The sequence below is a fragment of the Lactuca saligna genome, chromosome 4 (genome assembly GCF_052625555.1).
Source record: "Lactuca saligna cultivar CGN05327 chromosome 4, ASM5262555v1, whole genome shotgun sequence".
In the NCBI taxonomy this organism is placed as follows: Eukaryota; Viridiplantae; Streptophyta; class Magnoliopsida; order Asterales; family Asteraceae; genus Lactuca; species Lactuca saligna.
In genome coordinates, this window is record NC_136420.1 from 227436704 (window position 1) to 227445481 (window position 8778).

Consider the following 8778-nt stretch of genomic DNA (forward strand, 5'->3'; position numbering starts at 1 on the left):
ATTAGCCACTCAAGGCTATAACTGTGTGGGTCCGTGCACCCGAACTCTGTGAACCCTTAGGTTCTAACTCTGGGAACCTTCCGGTTCTAACTCCGTAAACACGCATAGCATAAATCACATAGAAATGATGCAGTACAACACATAACATACACAACATACAAATACTCTGTCACATAACTCTAGTTACCCACTCAAGGTAAAGTATAGTGAGAAGACTCACCTGGCAAGCAGGAAGCAGATATCCTCACGCTTGCATCTCGAACTCGCCACCATCTATGACATAAGGCAAATGCTCTCATGAACATAACTCTCGAGACTAGACTCTATCCTCTCTTGGCATCCTCTCAAGGGTAAAAGACCATTTTACCCCCTTCTTGGCCTAAAGGCCACATTGTTGACCAACCCTAAAAGTCAACGGTTAAGCTTTGACCCAACTCGCCGAGTGCACTCCGGTGACTCAGCGAGTACACACATGTCCACTAACTCTGTGGGATCCTCTCTCGACATGCCGAGTGTTTTCCTAACTTGACGAGTTCCACCTGGCATGAGTCGCGGGGCCACCACGATCAACTCGCCGAGTCTCAAGAACAACTCGGCGAGTTCCGGCTTGACTGAACCCACCCGTCAACCCTCTCTGACTCTCCCTGACTCACTGAGTCAACCCCTTAGCTCGGAAAGACCACTCGCTGAGTGGTTATGGACAATCTTCATGCTACTCGCCGAGTCTGTTCTTCAGACTCGGCGAGTCTATGCCATGCATCAACTCAAACTCACTCCTGAGGTCAGATCCGTTCCAATAACTCATAGATCCAGTCCTTCCAAGCTCATACATCACGTAAAGTTACTATCTTGGTGCCCATGCAAAGGTTCAAAGGCCTTATTTGAAGATATGGTCTCTAGAATGCTACTCTAAGCTTATGGCCTCCATTAACACTCATAAAGCTTGAGGGGAAAGGGTCTCTGGACCTCTTTGGGTCTAGATGTAAAGCATCAACACGAGAAGAGGCCATTTACTTCGTGGATCATTCCAAAAAGGCAACAAAGAAACCCTATCTCTAAGATTTACACCAAGGACTGAGAAAGGAACGAATGATTACCTCAAATGAAGTCTCTGAGCTCAGAAATCACTGGATTAGCACGTTCTTTGGTCTCCTCTTGCCTTGGTCCTCTTCTATAAGCAAAACACCCACAAATAATCAAGGATCTTCCTCTTCTCTCTCACAAAACGCTCAAAGACTCTTTAGGGTTCTCTCTCTGGGTTGGTGGCCGCAAATGATAGCCATAAGCCCCTTTAAATAAGTCTCATACCCTGGAAATTAGGGTTTCATTAAATAGCGTGGACTCGCTGAGTCTACTTTTGGACTCGACGAGTCCGGACGCGAACCTGCGCCCATAACTGCGATCATACTCGGCGAGTTTGGAGTCCAACTCGCCGAGTCTCCTCACAAATCACCAACAAAATACAAAATAACTAATACCTGGGAACCCGGGCTGTTACACAGGGATTTGCTATAAATGTGGCAAGGAGGGGTATATGGCAAGGTACTGCCCCAAGGGATTTTCTGTTTGCTTTCACTGCAACCAAACGGGCCATTAGAAAGCCGAGTGTCCCCATCTCACTCAGTGATCATCCTAGGCTGCTGTTCCTGCTGCTTTACGTGTTACTGATGGCCGGATGGGAAAAGCCTAACCTCCAAGGGCTTGTGAGAGAGCATTTCAGCTGACCGCGGAGGAGGTCTGCACCGCTCCTGATGTCGTTGCTGGTACGTATCTCCTTATTTATATTATTTTGAGATTTGTTGAGCTTATATTGTGTTGTATATAGGTACTTTTCCTGTGAGTTCTTTGCCTGCTTTGGTGTTATTCGACTTAGGTGCGAGTGGATATTTTGTGTCTCTATCCCTTAGTCGTCACATTAGTGTTAGACACGAGGCGTTGAGTCGGCCACTGAGAGTTTCTATAGCCGACGAGCATGCGGTTTTTGCCACTGATGTATTCCAAGGATGTGTATTCGTGATTTTCGGTGTTGAGTTCCCAATATATCTAGTGCCAATAGCTATGGATGAGGTCTGTGTCATAGTGGGAATAGACTGGTTCAGCCGATTTGGAGTTGTGATCGACTGTGAGCGTCAGATGGTGACCATACGAGACCCTAGTGGGGGAGTTCTTACCGTATATGGAAAGGGGACCAGATATGGGTCAGCTTTCTGCCAAGCTTCCAGGGCAGGGATATAGGGGATATTTACTATATGTGATGTATACTAGAGTTTCCAATGAGAGGCCAAGTTCTATTTCCGATGAGTTACCGGGCGTACCTCCCGAGAGGTAGTGATGTCCTGGATTGATTTGGTTCCGGGTGAGGCGCTTATTGCCAAGGCACCTTATTGCCTTGCATCACCCGAGATGCAAGAGTTATCCTCGCAGCTCCAGGAGCTGCTGAGAAATGGTTTTATTTGACCGAGTAGCTTACTGTGCGGAGCTCTGATCCTTTTTTTTAGGAAGAAGGATGGTTCACACCGGATGTGTATCGACTACCAGGAGTTGATCAAGTTGACAGTCAAGAACCATTATCCACTACCGAGGATCAATGATTTATTTGATTAGTTGCATAGAGCCTCTTGGTTTTCCAAGATTGATTTGAGATCTAGGTATCTTCAGATGAGAGTTTGCAAGGAGGACATCCATAAGACAGCCTTTAGGACTCGTTATGGGCATTACGAGTTTAGGGTGATGCCCTTCGGACTCACCAACGCACTAGCAACATTCATGGATCTCATGAACCGGGTGTGCAAGCCCATGTTGGATCGGTCAGTGATCGTGTTCATCGATGATATTCTGGTATACTCGAGGTCCATAGAGAAGCATGAGGAACATCTTCGAGAGATTCTTAGAGTATTGAGGATGGAGAGGCTTTACGCCAAATTCTCCAAGTGTGATTTTTGGTTATGATAGGTCCAATTCATAGGCCACCTCGCCAACAAGAATGGGATTTTGGTCGACCCGACCAAGATTGACGCAATTATGCGATGGGAGGTACCGAGGTACCCATTCGAGATCATGAGTTTTCTTGTCCTGGCAGGCTACTACCGGAGATTTATCAGAGATTTCTCCAAGATTATTGTTCCTATTACCAGATTGACTAGGAAGGCTGTTACTTTTGGCTGGGGCCCAAGCAGCAAGCCTCATTCGAGACACTTCGCCATAGATTGTGCGAAGCTCCAGTGTTAGCCCTTCCCAAAGGAATGGAGGACTTCGTAGTTTACTGTGATGCATCTATATCCGGGATGGGTTTTGTGTTGACGCAGAGGGGTCATGTGATATCTTATGCATCGAGGCAGTAGAAGCCTCACGAGACGAGGTATCCCACCCACGATTTGGATTTGGTGGCGGTGGTGTTCGCCCTCAAGATCTAGCGCCACTATCTCTATGGTGTCTAGTGTACCATATATACGAACCATAAGATCCTGAAGTACCTTATAGATTATCCCAACTTGAATATGAAACATTGGAGGTGGTTGGATGTAGTGAAAGACTACGACTGTGAGATCTTGTATCACCCTAGCAAGGCTAATGTGGTAGTTGATGCCCTAAGTCGTAGAACAGCGAGTGCTTCGGTCTGAGACGTATGCATGAGGATGAAGGTCATGACTCCAGTCCCAAATACCATCTGAGAGCCCATGTGGTGGCAATGATACTAGAGAACCGTAAGAGACAGTGGGTGATCGGGCATATTTCCGAGTTTGAGACGGATAGTCAAGGGCTTATGACTTTCCGTGGGCAGATTTGGTTGCCTTATACAGGCAAAGCTTAACATATTTTGATGGAGGAGGCCCATCATTCTAGATTCTCGATCCATCCAGAGGCCACCAAGATGTATTTGGATTTGAAGAGGGATTACTGGTGGCCCTGCATGAAGAGAGATACGGCATTGGTAGTTAAGAGATGCTTGACCTGTCGTCAGGTCTAGGCGAAGCACCAATGACCACATGGCTCGTTGCAATCTCTAGAGATTCCCCAGTGGAAGTGGTAACAAATTTCCATGGATTTTATCACAAAATTACCGACGACTACGCAAGGTGTCGATGCAATATGGGTGATTGTAGACCGATTGACAAAGAGTGCTCACTTCCTGGCTATTAGTGAGAACTCTTTAGTAGAGAAATTGGCCGAGATCTATGTGTGAGAGGCGGTGGCACGACATGGAGTGCTGACATCGACAGTGTCATATCGAGATGTGTGCTTTACTTCCAGGTTCTGGAAGCAATTTCATGAGGAGTTGGGTACCCGGTTGCACTTCATTACCGCATATCACCCACAAAACGACGGGTAGAGCGAGCGCACGATTTAGACACTCAAGGACATGCTATGTGCATGTGTTATGGACTTCATATGAATTTGGGACACTTACTTTCCCTTAGCTGAGCTTTCATACAACAACAACAACCACCATTCTAGTATAGGTATGCCTCCTTTCGAGCTCTTATATGGAAGAAGGTGTCGGATTCCCATATGTTGGGGAGAGGTAGGGAAAAGAGTGATGGGAGGAATTGAGTTAGTGCTCAAGATGACAAATCAGATCTAGTAGGTCAGGCAGAGGAAACTGATGGCCCGGAGTCGTTAGAAGAGTTACATCGACCGACGTCGTTGAGAGCTAGAGTTTAAGGTCAGAGATTTTGTCTTCCTGGAGCTATCCCCATGGAAGGGGGTGATCCGATTTAGGAAACGGGGCAAGCTGGATCCTATATACATTGGTCCTTTCAGGGTGATTTCACGAGTGTGTAAGGTAGCTTATAGATTGGAGCTGCCTGTAGATTTGAGCCAGATTTACAACACCTTCCATGTGTCCCAGTTGAGTAAGTGTGTAGCCGAAGAGACGACAATAGTTTCTTTAGAGGACATTCAGGTTAATGAAAGCCTGAACTATATTGAGAGGCCGATAGTGATCTTGGATAGGAAGGTGAAGGTCTTAAGGAATAAAGAGTCTCCCCTGGTTCAGGTCCAGTAGTAACATCGGACGGGAAATAAGTGAATTTGGGAGTCAGAGTCTAAGATGCAGGAGTAGTACCCAGAGTTGTTTCCAGAGGATGACTTTGAGGGTGAAGTCTGATTCTAGTGGAGGAGAATTGTAACATCCCGACTCCAAGGTATAATATATAATTAATTTACTTTTAAAACTTCAGATCAACTCAACGAGTTGGATTCCCCAACACGCCGTGTAGAGGATTGATTGGGCATGTCATTTTTAGAGTCTACTCAATGAGTTGGAGGATCCCAACTCGACGAGTAGGTACTGACTGAGAAAACCCTAATTTCAAGGTTTGTGTCCTATTTAAAGGAGATTAAGCCTTCACATACGTCTCCCTTGTCACCTTAGTGCTCTATGAGAAACCCTAAACAAGCTTCAATCGTTGTGAGATAGAGAGAGAGAGAGGTTAAATTTGGTTATTCTTGTGCACTTTTGGAAGGAGATTAAAGAGAAGTATAGCTTGGAACAAAGAGGGACTTTTTGATCCGGTTTTCTTTATTGTTCACTTCTGTTTCGAGGTAAAAAGCTATCATTTTGACCATTTCTTTTGTTAGGTCTCTTTCTATGGATTTTTACGGTTTTCTCCCATCCATGTTTTGGTTATTGAGTCACTTGAGCATGACATGAGATTAAAACATCAGATCTAGACTGTAGGAGGTCCGTTGAGCCCAAAGATCCAAGCTTTATTAAGCTAGAGGCAAGCTTTTATGCATTTAACCCTATATAGAGCTTATGTTGGCATTTCGAGCCATAGATGCCATGCATGGACCTAAAGCTTGCAGCTTTACGTGGTATTTCAACCTTGGGAGGCTAGATTTAAAGTTTGAGACCTTATTTATGATTAGAATCGTGTGAAGGAGAAGTTGTCTAGGGGGACTCAACGAGTGCATGAGCAAACTCGATTAGTCAACTAGGGTTTCCCCGATGGACTCTACGTGCTACAACTCGGCGAGTTGATGAGACAACTCTACGAGTTGATTTGGATTTTCCTGATACTACAGAGAAAACGAAGGAACTCGATGAGTTGCATTGGTGCACTCGACGATTTTAGTAAACATGGACTATTGAATGGAGCGTTAAATTTTGTTGACTTTTAGGGTTTGGTCAACCGTGGACCTTAGAGACCATGGAGGGGTAAAATGGTCTTTTCATTCCCTCTTGAGATTTAGTGGAGGAGTTAGCTTAGCATCTCAAGTGGTTATTACAATTGGCTTATTAGAGATAATTATATTATGTAGGTGGAGTCTAGACTGTTTGTAGTGTGCTAGATCTACTTGCTTACCTCCAAGGTGAGTCATCTCACTATACTTACCTAAGCGGTAATACTAAGTGACCGGAGGGTCTTATTTGAGTTATCGACCAGAGGGTCCTATGTGCTTATATTGAGTTATGTGATATTATCCATTTTGTGTTTGTGATATATGCTAAATTATTTTGTGTTTTACTGAGATAGGACTGGAGGGTCCAACCCGAGCAGTGAGACCAGAGGGTCCTCATTGAAATGCAGGATTGGAGGGCTAACTCAAGTAATGAGACCGGATGGTCCTTACTGAGACACATAACCAGAGGGTCCACACCGAGCTGTGAGACTGGAGGGTCTTCACCGAGATGCATTATATCGGAGGGTCCATGTCGAGTTATAGCCCGAGAGGCTTGTTATTTGAGTATGTGGTATTTTGGGGAACTCACTGACCTTCGTGCTTACTGTGTTGTGTGGTATGTGTTTCAGGTACTTCTAAGGATCACGGGAAGGCGCCGAAAAAAAAAACACACAGATTAAGGAAGCATTAATTACCATTAGTTTTATATAATAAAATGATAGTCTTGTCCTTACTTTGCATTTAATGTTCCATTAAATGCTTTGTTGGTTAAGTAATAATAAAAGGGTATTTTGGTAAAAGTGTTATTTATTTTTAGAAGTGGACTATTATTTTAGGACAAACCAAAAAGAAAAGATGTACTATAACTTTGGGACGGATGGAGTATTTATTAAACATTAAATGATTCTAAAATAGGAAATAAACCCTTCCCCAGATTCATGTTGATGCCCATTGCCATCCTCATCCCCTTTTCTTTATTAGTTACGCCCACCACCTTTATGTTCTCGTCCTCTTACCTTATCTTCCCTTGTTAGCATCTTACAAAATCAAAACCAATTAACGGAGGCACTTTTACACCATTAACCCAAAAAAATCCCAAAATGTTTCTTAAATTGAACGTAGTCTTTTTCAACCTCAAGAAAAAAATAAAATAAGAAAATCTTAACACCAGTGGTAGACTTGAACCTACATATGAGCCTTTAAACTTGAAAAACAATTATATTTACTAAACTCTAACCTTTCTAAAACCTGGAATTGATACCATATGATAAACATCAACCACTCTAAAATAAATGCCTTCGTTCATCATCTTTTTCTCCCTATGTAGTATTGTTCATTATCAATTAATCGTCTCACTTGTCCATATACAAATAACAGTCAAGAACAATGTGGTTACATTTCAATTTAAGAAAGAAAGAGAACCTCCAAATAATAAGAAATAAAAAAGGGAGAGAGAGAGAGAGAGAGAGAGAGAGAGAGAGAGAGAGAGAGAAAGAGAGAAAGAGAGAAAGAAATAGAGAAAGATAGAGATAGACACACACACACACACAGAGAAAGAGAGAGAGAGAGAAAGAGAGAGAGAGAGAGAGAGAGAGAGAGAGAGAGAGAAATAGAAAGAGAGATAGAGAGAGAGAAAGAGAGAGAGAGGGAGAGAATGTGAGAGAGAGAGAGAGAGAAAAAAAACAGAGAGAGAGAGAGAGAAAGAGAGTATGTTTGGGTCTTCATTGTGTAGATATGAAATCATTAGACCTAGGGGTGATTGACCAGGTGCTCAAAAAGTTAACGAGTGTAACGCCCATTTCTCCTTTCTTGTTATGTAATTTGATTATTATTTAAGTTATTGAGAGTTAGATGGCTCGTAGTGTGATTAATGTAATTGGTCACCACACAACACTTAATGAAGGCCATGGCATGAGACATGATGGTCACAACGCGACCTTGCTGAAAGGTAAAATCCTAATTCTTCGCCTTTAGGCGCTATATAAAGGCTCAAATCCCTATGGTTTCCTCATTTTTGCAGCCTCCAATCTTAGAAACACCCATCCATGCAAAATCTAGCCTCTCATTATGCTCTTGAGTGTTTTCTTCCTTTGGTGAATCTTGAAGGTGATCTTTGTCACACGTAGTTGTTCAACCCAGATCCAACAAGAATCAACCTTTCTTCCTTGTTTAGGACCTCTTTAAGTATTCATGATCCTTGGTGTTTCTTCTTGAATGACAGGTCTGTGTTATTTAGCTTGGTTTTGGTCCCTTTCCGTTGTTTGCGTTGAGTTTGGAAAACTCCAAAACCAAACATGGAATCTTAGTGTCTTCTAGAACCTTTGTGACATTGGAGATGATTCTTATCATGTAGTTGAAGCCATGCAAGGTCATGGGTGTACTTTTGATTCCTTTCGATATAGGTTAAGAGATCTTCGTATCTACGACATTCAAATGGCTAAATTTTAGAACTTTATCCATTAAGACCGTACTCTGATCAGTTTTGGAAGGTTACAGTTATGGACTAAAGTTTATACATATGTTGTACTCATCCCCTTTGCAAAGGGCGGATAAGCCTAATCCTTGACCCTTGGGACCTCTGCTATCCCCTGATGTCCATTTGGTAATTACCAAGCTATAAGATTTGGATCCAAAACTTTTCATCACAATCGC